At 34.4% G+C, this 15793-nt stretch overlaps 1 long non-coding RNA gene across 1 annotated transcript in view; it reads right to left on the bottom strand.

Moving 5' to 3' along the window:
- Positions 1-2055: 2055 nt before the first annotated feature.
- Positions 2056-15793, bottom strand: part of LOC127173968 (uncharacterized) — an 84269-nt gene continuing 70531 nt past the window's right edge. Inside the window, exons 2-3 of the long non-coding RNA XR_007828822.1 lie at positions 6161-6234; positions 2056-2689 (exon numbers count right to left, since the gene is read on the bottom strand). This is a non-coding gene — a long non-coding RNA (uncharacterized LOC127173968). The remainder of the gene's footprint in view (positions 2690-6160; positions 6235-15793) is intronic.

Below are 15793 nucleotides of genomic sequence, written 5' to 3'. Positions count from 1 at the left end.
CAGTCAAGATTTTTTTTTTAAGTACTGAGTAAATTATCTCAGCTATTTGGGAAAATTTACATGTAATATCCTAGTCACTATTTTATTTTATTTTATTTTATTTTATTTTATTTTATTTTATTTTATTTTATTTTATTTTATTTTATTTTTTTAATTTATTTTATTTACAGTTTAAACCTTGGTTCCCCCGTTGGGACAAGTCATGTGATTTTTTTTTTTTTTTTCCTATTTGACAAATACAGTAGGTCATTTTTTTTTAAGCATTAAGTATCTCAAATATTTGTAAAAAAAAAAAAAATAAATAAAATACTTGTAATATTCAAGTCACCATATTTATTTTTTATTTTATTATTATTATTATTATTATTTATTTCATTTATTTATTTACAGTTGAAAACCTTGATTCCCATGTTTTTATTTTATTTTATTTATTTTATTTTATTTTATTAATGGTAGTTAGCCCAGTTATCCAATCACAGATTAAATTTAAATTTTATTGTTTAATTTAATTTTATTAAATTTTATTTATTTTACAGTAGAAAAAATAATTTAATTTAATTTAATTTAATTTAATTTAATTTAATTTAATTTAATTTAATTTAATTTAATTTAATTTAATTTAATTTTCTAATAGAAAACCTTAGTTCCACATGTTGGGAAAATCAGATCAAATTTCTTTGAATGTGTTTCCACCATAGTTCATGCACAATTTCGTACAAAATAATTTAAATTTTAAAAAAATATATACCTTTTTTCTGCTATTACCAAGGTAACATTTCTCAGTGTAACCTGATGTATTAAAGTAACTAAAATTAAAATTAAAAATTAATAAAAACTATATAGATCAAAAAAACACACAACAAAATTACTAAAACAAACTGAAATTAAAATGAAAACAGAAAATCTAAAAATAAAATTTCTAAATATTAATAAAACTACAACACTAGCTTAATGACACAATAGTGCATTTTTATGTGTTTTTATGCGTTTTTACGCAATATCCCAAAATTTGCATGAAATACATGGACTGAAACAGCTACTAAAGGTCAATAAGTTTCTGCTGTGAAAGGCACAGACTCATTTCTCTCTGAGCTGCTGGAGTTGGTTATAGTTGTTGCTGTTGTACTCACCAAGAATGAATCGATCCTGCTGATAACCTTATTTGTTTGCATGCGCCTTCTGTGTTATTTTAACACCTCAAAGGAATCATGCAAATCAGGCAACGCTACAAACATGTCCAAATATCTGTTCTGAAAACATCAAACATGTGCACACAGTAATTGCACCATCATAAGTGCGGGAAGCGTACAGTGCAAGGTCTGAAAATGAAGCTAAGGAGCCTAATTTAAGCAAAAAGGAATCATGTTTGGGCTGAAAAATAGCAATGTATCTAGTATGCATTTAGCATTTATCCTAAGGGAATAATACAGTGATTTGCAAAGAAATACATAGCATAAAAATGGCCTGTTCAGCAAATTCACTCCTTAATGTGACGCAACAACACAATGTATGAAGCATTACTACATTTACTAATGAAAAACTGGTGCATTAGCAAACCTGACCAATATTTCAAGCTTTTCATAACTACTACTTACAAAGGATGTTTAAAAATATACTTCAAACTGACTTATTGTTGCCTGCCAGTAGTTTGTGGGATGATGTCAACATCCAAAATGACAATCGGGCATAATGATGATCCAAACCGAATAAAATGATGGAAACGATTTGATTTATTGTGCCTCATCGACCAAGAATCTCAAACATTATGGTTGGTGAAAACAAATTAACCAGATACAAAGCCACAAATGATGATGCTTTTGTATATTACAATGCAACCTACAAACATTCCAGCTGTGTTTGCAATGACAATTTGCCATAAAACCTTCGAAGATTCAACTTCAAAAAAAAAATTTTCAAATAGACATCGCTTCGCTTCGTTGTCGCATTTGATGCAGGAGGCCGTTTCGGAAACGTCCTCGCCAATATCTGACTCACGTATTTACAAATTCTCCAGCGTCCAACGTAGAATCAAAGGTCTGACGTCAGTCGAATTTGCCCCCAAACGTCATCCTCTACAGGTTAGCTGACGCTGTATCTCTCTTTGGGACGGTCGTAGGGGATCAACGTATAGGAAAGGGCTTCCTCATCACAAACGACCCATGCAAGACACTTAAAGTGCAGCGCTAAAGCCATCTGGACCCCGATACAGCCAGCAGCAAGAGTTTGAGAAGCAGCTATGGGCCAGACGCAGCCAAACAAACATAAACCAGATGGACTGATGTGGGATTTTTTGAGAAGAAAGGGGGGTCTGAAAAAGAAAGGGGTGTCTCTCTCCTTACACCATCACTATTACAAACAACTGGAGGCGCATGCAGATGTTCAAGCGCTTCCAAACCGCCGCTCGTCTCCGCATGCGGCTGACAGTCGCGCGGAGGCCGAGGACCGCCGCTCGCTTTCCAGATGAGCAAATCTCTCTTTGACAGTCTCCGAAGTGTTACGTCGGATAAAAAGATCTCTGCGGGATAATGAACACCAGGGGTGTTAGAATAGCCGCTGTGTTGTTCCAGATGACTGGCACAGAAATGCTGGTAAAGGAGGCCATGATGAGGTTAACGCAGCAGGACAGGTGTACGACACCTTGAGCGATGCTCCCCACGTGACGGATGAAACCTGCACTGCATTCCGCTACCTGCAATGCAGAGAAAAGCAGAGGAAACAGTGAGGGACAATCTGCATGCTAGTTTCAGACTGTGTGAATGTGTGTTTGTGTTGTTGTGATACTGCGGTTGGGTTTCGTGATATCAATCTTATCTGAAACGCTTTCGCCAGTGTGCTTTTGGTACACAGGTGTTTCTTCAACTATGGGAACTTTTATGTCTCAGCAGCTGATTTTAATTCAGACCAGCAGCTTTTCATCCTTCTCTGTTTGAAATATTGTCAAACACCATTGCAGTGTTTACTTGTGAAAACATTTGTGTAATTTTACATGAATTGCATAAAAAAACGGTAAACAACACTATCAACAAATATTTTGATATTATAATTTTAAAATATCAACAATTTATTCCAGTATTTACAAAATATTATTTTAAATAAATTAAAAATGGATAAATAACACCATCACCAAATGTTTGCACTGTGTGAGAATATTTAATGTGACCTTAAAATATCATAAATTCGCCCATATGAATTTAACACACTACTTATTTGTTTGTTACATTTTTGTGTATCAAATGATGCTAAAATACTTAATTAGATTTTTAAATATCAAAAAAAGTAAACATAAAAATAATCTATATTAATTAACATACTGTTTATTTATTATTTCCATTGCAACATTTATTGTGTGGAGAATTTTACATAAACTAGAAAACTAGAAAAAAAGGTAACAAATTAATAAATATTTGCATTATGTGCATCAAATGATGCAAAAAGAAAATAATTACTTAAAAGTAAAAAGTAAATGTAAAAAAAAATTAGTCTATATGAATTTAACGTAATATTTTATTTTATTTTATTTTATTTTATTTTATTTTATTTTATATGTATGTATGTACGTACCTACGTATGTTATGACTGCAATATTTATTGTGTGGGAAAAAATAGGTAAAATTTTACATAAACTACATAAAAATTAAATATTGCATAATGTGCATCAGATGATGCAAAAAATATGAGAAAATTCATTTAAAATTAAGAAACAAAAATGTTTTTACAAAAATACTCTGTAATTTCAAATATTGCATAATGAAAAAAAAGAGAGAGAGAAAATTCATTTAAAAACAAGAAACAAAAAAGTTTTTAAAAATTACTCCATAATATGAATTTATTGTTTGTAACCATTGCAATATTTATTGTGTGGGGAAAAAACTAAATATCACTTTACATAAACTATAACAAATTAACAAATGTTGCATCAGATGATGCAAAAAAAATATGTGAATATTAATTAAAAAAAATAATTGATTTATTTACTTATTTGCAGAATGTTACTTTCTAATTCAATTTATATACAAATACACATTACATGTGTACATATGCACAATGTGAATTTATATAAAAATGTTATTTGGTATTCATATTTTCAATAAATAAATAAACAAATGAAGTTATTTTAGGACAAAGAGTTCCTAGAGTGTCAGAAACACCCACACATGCTCTACAGCCTCTCAAACGTGGGCCGACTTGCTGAGTTTCACACTGCAGGACTCTCATGCTCCACAGTCAAACAAGCACTTAAGAGAAGGCCTTGTTCCAGTTGGATTTCTTTTGTCATGCTAACTGTAACCTTTTAAAGCGCATTGACTGCAGGTAGCACAGAGAAACAATGGGATACAGTAGCATCCTCCTCTTGAGTTACCGCACAGCGCCGCTGACCTGCCAGAATCCTCCACTCCCACAGTCCTCGTCTTCCACTCCGTGGGGGCAAATGGAGCCGTCCAACTATGACATCACGCCCGGCCGTTTGTTTTCTGTACATCGCCATGGCGATGCGACCGTAACCGGCGAGATGGCAGCGACCGCGGAGATGAAAGACGGCATTAGCGCGTCAGGACGGAGGCGAGCACTAAGATCTGTCAGATTTTCTTTTCATTTTGGCCTTTGCTTTTCACATAAGCTCTACTGAAAAGATCGCAGAAACTATGAAAAGTCACGCTGACCTCCTCCTTTATTGTGAACTCCCACCGGGTCAAGACCAACATGGTTCTCCACCAATTAATAAGGTCAATCTCATCATTCTCTCTCTATCAGTTCATCTCCACACTGTCACATTTTCCACACAAAGGATCCATTTAATTTTTGTTATGCAACTGTTTCTGTTGTGTTTCTATGGGGACTAAGAGTTCATTTCAAATAAAAATATCAGATTTTCACCACTGCAATATTTACTGTGTGAAAACAGATTTTGTACAAATTAACAAAAATTAAATTAAATGATGCAAAAAGTGTGAGAATATTTAACTCAATTAGTTATTTCCATTGCAATATTTATTTTGTGGGGAAGAAAAATGTGAAATCTTACAAAAACTATATACATAAAAAAGTAACAAATTAACAAATATTTGCATCATGTGCATCAAATGATGCAAAATGTAAGAAAATAGTAATTTAATAATAAAAAAATGAAACGTAAACAAAACCTGTCTATATGAATTTAACATATGTATTTATTTATTTATATTGCAATATTTATTGTGTGGGGGAAAATATAGGTACACTGAATTAAAAAAATGCAACCGTATATTTTCCAGTTTATGAAACTTTATGAGTATCAAACACTAAAAAATGCTATTTTCTTGAAACTACATAAAAAACCCTTTGTCAGAACAACAACATTACCCCAAATGTTGTCTCGAACAGTCAACACTATACACTAAAAAAATGTCATATTGTTAAAAATGTAAGGCTTTGTGAGTTCCCAGCATGCATTGCAGCATGAATAAATGATGCATTTACGGTTTTTGGATTACTGTTTTACTGTTTGCTGACTTTAAACGTTTTTGTTGTTGTTTTGTCATTATTGTTAGTTATTTGTTGCACTGTAATGTAAAGAGCTCATCTTTTTAGCATTTTTTTGACATTTTTTTGACATTTGATTGTTGACATTTGTTCTATAACTTGTGGACTGAAGTGCCAGTTCACATCAACACAGATGTTTGGCACAAAATGTGCATGTGATTTCTCATTTGAGACCAATGCAAAGCAAAAACAAACAAGGCAGACAGGGTTAATGAAAATGCAAATTCTATGCAACTCAACTGTACTTTGTATTTATCCAGCAGTCAGTGATGACTGATCCAGCAGAGAACAAACTGTTCTCCTCCTACAGTAAATCCTGGTATAAATGAAGGTATAAATAAAGGCCTCAGGTTGAAGGGGCTGTGAGACAAGGCAGGATGAGGATGAGCGCTGTAAATGTCAGGATAACATTTGAGGCTGATGCATTCTTTCCCTCGGGTTCACGGTTGGACGGATTTTATAGTCGTGGATCATCTTCTCCCCTGTGCTGAGTGAGTTCGAGATAAATTCAGCCTCTGTAAATCTATACAGCTTTTATTTGCCGTACAGATCCTCAATAATGCTATCCAGAGCATCCTGCGAGACCCGGCGCATGTGTTTATGTCGGGGATTTTATTTGATGTAGCGATGTGATTTTTACCAGACAAATGTCACTCCATCTGAACAGATGACAACATGCAGCGGCGTCCCATCGGATTTGAGCTGATGATGCATCTGAAACAAAACAGAAGTATTGTAGTCAGCACTGTGGCAATGAATCAACACGTAAAATGTTTGTAAAAGTCAAATGTCGAAGACGTTTAGGTTTTGCTCACACTGCACATAAATACAATTCGTTTCCATATTTAATCCTGAGGACTGACAAGTCATAAAATCACATCTATCTGGTACGTCTAAACTACTGTTCAATAGTTTGAGGTTGGTATGGTTTGTGAAAGAAGTCTATTCTGTTTACCAAGGCTTTTAAAAATTATGAAATATTATTACAGTCTAAAATAGCTGTTTCCGACGTGAATATATTGTAAAATGTCATTTATTTCTGTGATTAAACTGGCGTTTTCAGCATCATTAATCCAGTCTTCAGAAATCATTCTAATATGCTGATTATTATCAAAGATGAAAACAGTTGTGCTGCCAAATATTCCTAATATGCTGATTTGCTGCTCAAGAAACATTTCTGCTTATTATCAATGTTCCCCCAGTGTTTTATTTGAAAAAAAAATTATATTATAAATTATAAATGTCTTTACTGACAATTTTGATCAATTTAATGCATCCCCTCCACTAATACTGGCACCGTTTGTAAATATGAGCAAAAGCTGCTGTGAAAATAAATCTGCATTATTTATCTTTTTGATCTTTAATTACAAAAAATACATAAAATTCTAACCTTTCAACAACTACAAGTGGGGAAAACTCTAATGATTAAATAAATGTTTTTCTCCAATGCATGTTGGCCACAATTATTGGCACCGCTAGAAATTCTTATGGCTAAAATATCTCCGAAATATATTCCTTTTCATATTTATATTATTTTTAGCACATCACAGCATTCTAAATATGAGGATCACAAAGGCTAAATTCTCTTAATTAACCGTCACAAGGAGTAAAACCAAAGACTTTAGTTCTAATGTGCGGAACAAGATTGCTGAACCTTGCAAAATAGAAAGTGGGTGTAAGAAAAGAACTAAAGCATTGAAAATCCACATTTCCAAGAATTAAAGTTCACTTCCAGAATTTACTTGCCCCCTTGTCATCCAAGATGTTCATGTCTTTCTTTCTTTAGTCATAAAGAAATTATGTTTTTTGAGGAAAACATTTCAGGAATGTTCTCTATATCATGGATTTCTATGGTGATTGCGAGTTTGAACTTTCAAAATGTAGTTTAGGTACAGCTTCAAAGTGTTCTAAATGATCCCAGCCGAGGAGAAAGCGTCTTATCTAGCAAAACGATTGGTTATTTTGTAAAAAAAAAAAATAAATAAATAAAATAAAATACAATTGATATACTTTTTAACGTCAGATGCTTGTCTTGTCCAGCGAAACGTGTTAAAAAACTCCCGTCTCAATTTCTCCTCCAACTTCAAAATTGTCCTACTGTACATCGATGTTTTACCTTATTTTGTAAAGGGCGTTTGACCTTCTTTCCTCGTTCACTTTGTAAACACTGGGTCGGTACTTCCACGGCGATGTTGGACGATTTTTGAAGTTGGAGGAGAAAATGAGATGGGAGTTTTTCGACCCACCCTAACTGTATTGAACACGGAGGTGCACAGACTACGCATGCACGTTGCAGAGCCAGACAAGGTGAGCATATAAGGTAAAAAAGTATATAAATTATCATTTTTTATTTTAGAAAATAAGTTTCGCTAGATAAGACCCTTCTACCTCAACTGGGATCATTTAGAGCCCTTTGAAGTTGCATTTAAACTACATTTTGGAAGTTCGCACTCGCGGGCACCATAGAAGTCCATTATATGGAGAACATTACTAAAATGTTTTCCTCAAAAAACAATTTCTTTATGACTGAAGAAAGAAAGATATGCACATCTTGGATGTCAAGAGGGTTAGTGAATTGTAAATTTTTGTTCTGGAAATGAACTTGGCCTTTAAGAAGTTTCAATCAACTAAACATTTGACATGCGTATCTACCTAGAAGAGGACATGTGTATGTATTGTCCTAATGCAGAGTGAGTAGGAAAGTTGTCCAAAGACTCTCCAAGGATCACAACTGGAGAACTGCAGAGGTTAGTGGAGTCTTGGGGTCAGAAAGCCTAAAAAAAATGATTGAACAGCCCAAGGGTTACAAAAAAAAATCCTCCTAACTCATCCAAAAACAAAGTCCAGCATATTCAGTTGTTAGACACAACTGGAACTGGAGAGAGTGATTTCAACACACCCACCAGATGGGATAAAAAGTACATGCCCATGGGTTAAATATACTGCTGGATCTTTAATGCTGTGGGCCTATTTTCTGATGGAGGTCCTGGACGTCTTGCTCAGATACCTGGCATCATGGATTCTATCAAACAGCAACATATAAAGAATCTAAGCCTGACTGTCTCTGTTAGAAATCTTATAACGGGCCATGGTTAGATCTTCCATCAGCACAATGATCCAAAACGAAAATCAACACAAAAAGATATCACTGAGCACAAAATAAAGCTTCTGCCATGGCCATCCCAGTTCTCTGACCTGATCCCTATAGAAAATGTGGAGTTGGGAAACTGAGGGATCTGGAGAGATTCTGTATTAAGAAAGGGTCTCAGATCACTTTTCAAGTATTCTCCAAAGACTGTTATCTTGGGATTAGGATGTTGCAGTACGTGGGTGCCAACAATTGTGGCCAATGTGAACTAGAGAAAAAACATTTATTTCATAATAAGACTTTCTCCCCACTTTCCATTGTTTTACTTCAATGAAAGGTAAAATTCTGTGAATTTTTAAATAAGTTAATAAGGATAAACAATGCAGATTTATTTTCACAGCCACCTTTGCTCATATGTGACCCTGGACCACAAAACCAGTTATAAGGGTCACATTTTTTAAATTTATGAAGTATAAGTCAAATGAAAGCTGAATAAATAAGCTTTCCATTAATACTATGGTTTGTTAGGATAGGACAATATTTGGTCGAGATACAACTATTTGAAAATCTGGAATCTGAGGGTGGAAAAAAATCTAAATCTTGAGAAAATCGCCTTTAAAGTTGTTAAGTTATTAAATTAAGTTCTTAGGAATGCATCATACTAACCAAAAACTAAGTTTTTATAGCCAATATTAGCCAATATTAGTGCAGGGCACTGTAAAAGTATCAATTTCTTTGATACTTCAAAAGAAAAAAAGTAACAATATTCTCGGAATAACTTTAAAAGGCCCAACAGAAGGCAAGTTTTTCATTGTTTGTCTCTTGACACAGCTGGAAAAAGTCCAAGCACTAACGGCACAATCTACTTCTTTAAGTCATCTTATCAGCCAGACTGTTTGTTGATAACTTGATAAACACAATTAATTAGCATTTTACTATTACTACTACCCTAACACAAAATCATAGATCACGTCTCGCCCCTACAATCCTCCAGATCCGTCCAATCTTTCTCCATCTCTGACATCACAGCTGTCTCAGAGACAACAGAGCCTCCCTCTTTTATTCCGAACAGATGGAAAAACAAATAACAGATCCAGTATGATTCTGAAGCCAAGCAGAACCAGCCCTCCACTCCCTGTGACATGTCAATTATCACCGATAAATATCTCTTTCCTCTAATCGCTCCAAACAGAGGCCGCTCTCATAACGTCTCATCCTCGCAAGGCTTTTTAAATGGCCACGGCTGTTTACTTCCTTACCTGAATGAGGGATATTTACCTGGATAAGAACGAATCATTATAAAACACCGGATTCTTGTTGCTCTTAGACCGCAAGTATCAGTAATAGTGTTCTGTAGGAGCATTCTAGGTGAAGTTCAACCATGGACAGCGTCCAACCACCAAACCACTGAACTTACAGAAGATCTCCAGAGGGTGGAGGAAAGTGTACAGTAAGTGAAGACAATAACCGCTGCTATTCAGAGCAATAAAAGCAACACTAAACATTATCGGAACAGAACACAGTGTCATGCATTTGATAGAAAATAGAAATTAAAAACACCTCAATGAACTACACATGCTAAATGTCATTAGACATTATATTAAAAAAATATGAAACATACAAGTTAAGAGTTTGCATACATGTACTGGGCGGTTGCATCCACAGTTGCAAATATCTACCAGTATAAACTACCATTCAAAAGTCTGGGGTGAGTAAGATTTATTTATTTCATTTTTATTTATTTATTTTAAAAGAAAACAATACTTGTCTTCAGCAAGGAAACATTAAATTGATCAAAAGTGACAGTTAAGACATTTATAATATTATGAATAAAATAAAATGCATCACAGTTTCCACAAAAATATCTGGCAGCACAACTGCTTTCAACATTGATAATAATTAGCCTATTAGAATGATTTTTGAAGGATCATACGACACTGAAGAAATTATGCTAAAAATTCAGCTTTGATCATAAAAATAAATTACATTTGAACACATATTCACATAGAAAACAGCTACTTTAAGTTGTAATAAGAACACAATTTTACAGGTATGTTCTGTATTTTTGACCAAATAAACGCAGCCTTAGTGAGCATAAAGGGTCTTCTTATAAAATCTTGCCAACGTCAGACTTTTGAACAGTTGTATATTACAATATGTCAGATTATGGATCACCAAGTTTTGGTTCTCTGGATTCATTTAGAATCATTTTCATTGGCCGAGACAAATATACAAATAAACTGGCCAAGTTTGGCCTGAAATTCAAGTTGCTCAATATTAACAGTACTTTTCATCAAACTGTGAAGCAACATCGCACCCGCAAATCAGAACATCTTGCGATGCATCATATGTATAAACAAGGCAATATCTTATGATATAATGCAAACAAAAAAATTATTCTACACACAGCAGTTATACTCTCATATAAATACTTCATCACTAAAAACTCAGAATAACCATTTACTGGCAGCAAAATCATCTCTGTCCACACTTACATAAGCGCTGCGTTTAGCCCAATCACCTTCACGCCCCACTGGCAGATGGTGTTTAATGCCTCATTGATAAATTACAGTAATTTTAATAACTATCTTCTGTAAGAATGCACATTATTCCTGGAAACAAATGACTCACCTCATGAGTCATGAGGGGAAATGGCAAAAGTAGTTATCAGAGGGAAAAAAAGAAAATGTCAGACACGTTAATAAGACAATGAAAAAGACAATGAACATGATTTGGACGCCTGGCTGTGTCTCCTGGCTTCTGACAGTCATCGCAAATGGGAGTTAAATAACACAATCTGATGAATTCTTAACAGAAAACAGGATTCGCTTTTTCAAGACAAAAACAATGTGAAGTAAAACTGGCGCACGTAAGCGAACTGCTCGCCCAACTGCAGATCAATGACAGAAGACGCCTTTCCGATTACCGTCTCACTACAGAAAACTCTAGTGAGTAACTTTTCAAAAACATCAAATTGAGAAGAACTTTTCGATGTCAAGAACATCAAATACAATGATCCTTTTGCAAATGTGCAGTCATATAATTCATAATTACTTCCGACTTCTTACTAGGTAATATTTGACAACATCCCGTGGTAACTAGGAATTGCGCAAGCTTCAGTCTGGATCCGGAACACCTAAGAAGAGATGATGCCAATCCCTCAGAGCACCTCAGATGATGCCAACCTGGAAACAACAGCACTACCAGATTTTGTTACAAGTTGTTTGCAACATATAATTCATTACGGTTAAAAGAGAAGTCCACTTCCAGAACGACAATTTACAAATAATTTACTCATCCCCTTGTCATCCAAGATGTTCATGTCCTTCTGTCTTCAGTTGTGAAGAAATTATGTTTTTTGAGGATTTTTCTCCATATAATGGACTTTATTGGTGCCCCAATTTTGAACTTCCAAAAAAAGTAGTTTAGGCGAGGAAGAAGGGTCTTATCTAGCGAAACGATCTGTCATTTTTTTCGAAAAATAAAAATATGTATACTTTAAGCACAAAAGCTTGTGCAGCACAGGCTCTGGGATGCACGTTCACATACTATTGAATGACGTTAATAGGTCAAGTGGACGTAGGCGGAACCACAGACCCAGTGTTTACAAAGTGAACGCGCAAAGACTAAGAAAGTGCAAGTAAAGTAAGTCAAACGCTGTTTACAAACAAAAAGCTACAACGATGTCGGACGATTCTGAAGTTGTAGGAGAAAATAACATGGAGTTTTTCGACATACTCTACCTTTTTGAGCCGGAGTACACAGATGTTGAACTTACACGTGATTCGTCGTAGTGATGAGAAGTTCGGATCATTTTACCGACTCGGACCTTCAGTCTCGTTCAGCAAAATGAACAAATCTTTTTTCGAGTCATTTCGCTCATTTTAGCAAAATCAGCATCACGTGACAGCCCCATAAGATGAACGAACGACTCAAAAAACCCAAAGACACGGAACAGGTGAACTAATTCCAGTACAGAACCTGATGACTGAACCAGAACAGGATGTTGCGCATGGCAGAACCTGATTTTACCAAGTACGACATGTTCCTGGATCCACATCTTTGCTGACCCTGGAACAACACTGTGATTAACCAATCAGATTTGAAAAAACAGTTTATAGTTTTTGTGAAGCTTAGGCTTACAATCAGTGTTTGGTGCTTGTACATCAGTGTCATTCATCTATCATTTCCTCTGATTTTAGGGATTACTCATGGGTAAGGTTAGGTTTAGGTGTAGGGATGTGGTCAAGATTAAAATGTTGTTCCAGGGTCAACAAATTATGTTGACCCAAGAACACATCTAACTCTGCAAAATCAGGACGTGCGTTGTGCGGCTGAACAAATCACTCCCCGAGATGACTCGTTCTTCCCGAGTCACATTAAAGATTCGTTCAAAATGAACGAATCGTTCAATAATGCGCATCCCAGAGCTTGTGCTACACGAGTTTGGTGCTTAAAAAGTATTTTTTTTTTTTTTTTTTTTTTTCTAAAACAACGACTGATCGTTTCACTAGATAAGACACTTCTTCCTCAGCTGGGATCATTTAGAGCCTTTGAAGCTGCATTTAAACTACATTTTGGAAGTTCAAAATCGGGGCACCAATGAAGTCTAGTATACAGAGAAAAATCCTGAAATGCTTTTCTCAAAAACCATAATTTCTTTACGACTGAAGACAGAAAGACATGAACAAGGGGGTAAGTAAATTATTTGTGAATTGTTGTTCTGGAAGTGGAGTTCTCCTTTAATAGTGTTCATTGTCTGTTTAATTATGTCATTAACTGATTTTAAGTATTCATCTCTGCCATATGTACGTCAACTTAACAGTCACCACTAGTAAGCCACTACTAAATATATTGTAGAAAGTTTAATTTTCTGTAAAGCTGCTTTGCAATGATTTGTATTGAATTGAAAGTTAGTGATTTTATCTTCTGCTTTAAAAAAAAAATAAACAAATTCTGTTTCAGGCTACATGGATACATTTAAATTCGGTTTAAGATTTCCTGTGAATCAAAGTTCACTCATAAACTGCTAGTAAATTTCACAAATACTTGCAAAGAAATAGAAAAAAAAAAATCACATTGAATTAAACGTGAAATTCTGATGTAGAAAAACGGCAACAGTATTTTCTTTAAAAATGTACTCTGAAACTCTTTTAATGTTTTAAATACTACTTAAAAATATTTTTTATGATTTGTAATTGTTCTCATAGCCTTCGATTTGTTTAATGTTTGGAGGACAAAATCAGGCCGTATAACATTTTTATTTTTTTTATTTGTCTTTTTATCCAATTAATCAACTTATTTAATAATCAAAATAATCACCGGTTGCTGCCCAAGTTCAATTATCTGGATTGGATTTGCAGCAAAACCATTTCATTTGTAGAGAATGCCATAACAGGTTGCATCCAAAAGTGGAAGTACAATGAGTACAATGAACAATGATTCATTTGTTCCATTCCTCAAACTCTGATGCGTGCGATCACAACATTGTGATCATGTTTGGTTCCTCCGTGCAGTGTACGATCACACCAGTGTGATTTAAACATTAAAAGCTGTGTGGGTGCTGCCGCTGACCTAAAGAGAGCCACTGTCATGTATATGAATGAAACGGTTCACAGTCTTTTCAACCAAACAGTTCATTATTTCTGTGTTACAAACATTCAAATAATCACAAAAGTACTGGGATAAAAGTTTATCGTTCGGATATAACCTCTGATATGTATGGCAGACATCAAAAGAGAGTAAATCATCCTTTTGAAAGTAATTTGACGTTCCAAATAGTGTTAAAGATTTATCGATTACGTGGTTATGCTAGTAGGTGGCAAAAAGGGGCTGTTAATAATGTATTTGTGTTTGATCATTCACTCAAAAACACTGATTCATCCAGTAATGAACCAAATAAATTTCCATTCCAATTAAAAAAAAAAAAAAAAAAAAAAAAAAAAAACAACTCAATTTATCCAGAACCACTCTATTTGCAAACAGCTTTTAAGGGAATCTAGTTTTTATGTAGCCTGTTTATTTTTCTTCATGGTATTCAGCCGTAACTAAACGTTTTGCACAAACATTTAATCAATGAATCAATTTATTTATTAATCAAAATAATCACTGGTTGCTGCCCAAGTTCACTTATCTGGATCGGATTTGCAGCAAAACCATTTCATTTGTTAATAATGTGGGGCTGTTAATAATGTATTTGTCTTTGATCATTCACTCAAAAACACTGATTCACCCAGTAATGAACCACGTAAATCTTGAGTGAGTCATTGAATCATTCCATTCCAATTAAAAAACAAAAAACAATAACATAACTCAATTCATCCAGAATCACTCAGCTCTATTTTGCAAACAGCTTTTAGGCGAATCCAGTTTTTATGTAGCCTGTTTATTTTTGTTCATGGTATTCAGCTGCAACTAAATGTTTTGCAAAAAAGGAAACAAATATGCTTGATATCATTTTTCAGTCACATGGGAATCGAAACTGGGAATCGAAAAGAAACAGAATCGAATTAAGCAAAACCCCTAGCTCTACACAATCCCAGCTGAGGAATAAGGGTCTTATTTAGCAAAACGTTTGGTCAAAATCATATTCATATTACATACAAATTCATATTCTTTTTAACCATAAATGCTCGTCTTGCACTAGCTCGACCTCATGTATTATGTGTGACGTAGGCAGAAATACCAACCCAGTGTTTACAATCCGGATGTGCGAAGAAAGTCAAGCGCCCTTTACAAAAAAATGGTAAAACAACAATGTCGTCCGATTTTGAAGTTGGAGGAGAAAATGAGATGGAATTTTTCCGCCCTACACAACTTTTTTGACTGAAGTACACTGATGAAGAACTAATTGCTCGAGACATTTCCAACATGATTCTGCAATGTGTGAAGAAGCGCAAGTGCATCACAGAGCTGGTGCAAGATGTGGTTATATAAGTATATAAATTTTATTTTTTTTAAGAAAATGATTGATTGTTTGACTAGATAAGACCCTTATTCCTTGGCTAGGATTGTGTAGAGCTCTTTCAAACTGCACTCAAATTGCAATTTTGGCCTTCAACCTATTGGCCACCATTGACATCTATTACTGTATTATTGGAATGTTTTCCTCCAAAAAAAAAAAAAAAAAAAAAAAAGTAATAATTTTTTTGCAACTGAAGAAAGAAAGACATGAACATCTTGGAT

Source organism: Labeo rohita, chromosome 12, assembly GCF_022985175.1.
Source record: "Labeo rohita strain BAU-BD-2019 chromosome 12, IGBB_LRoh.1.0, whole genome shotgun sequence".
Classification (NCBI taxonomy): Eukaryota; Metazoa; Chordata; class Actinopteri; order Cypriniformes; family Cyprinidae; genus Labeo; species Labeo rohita.
This window is presented reverse-complemented; position numbering and strand designations above follow the sequence as displayed.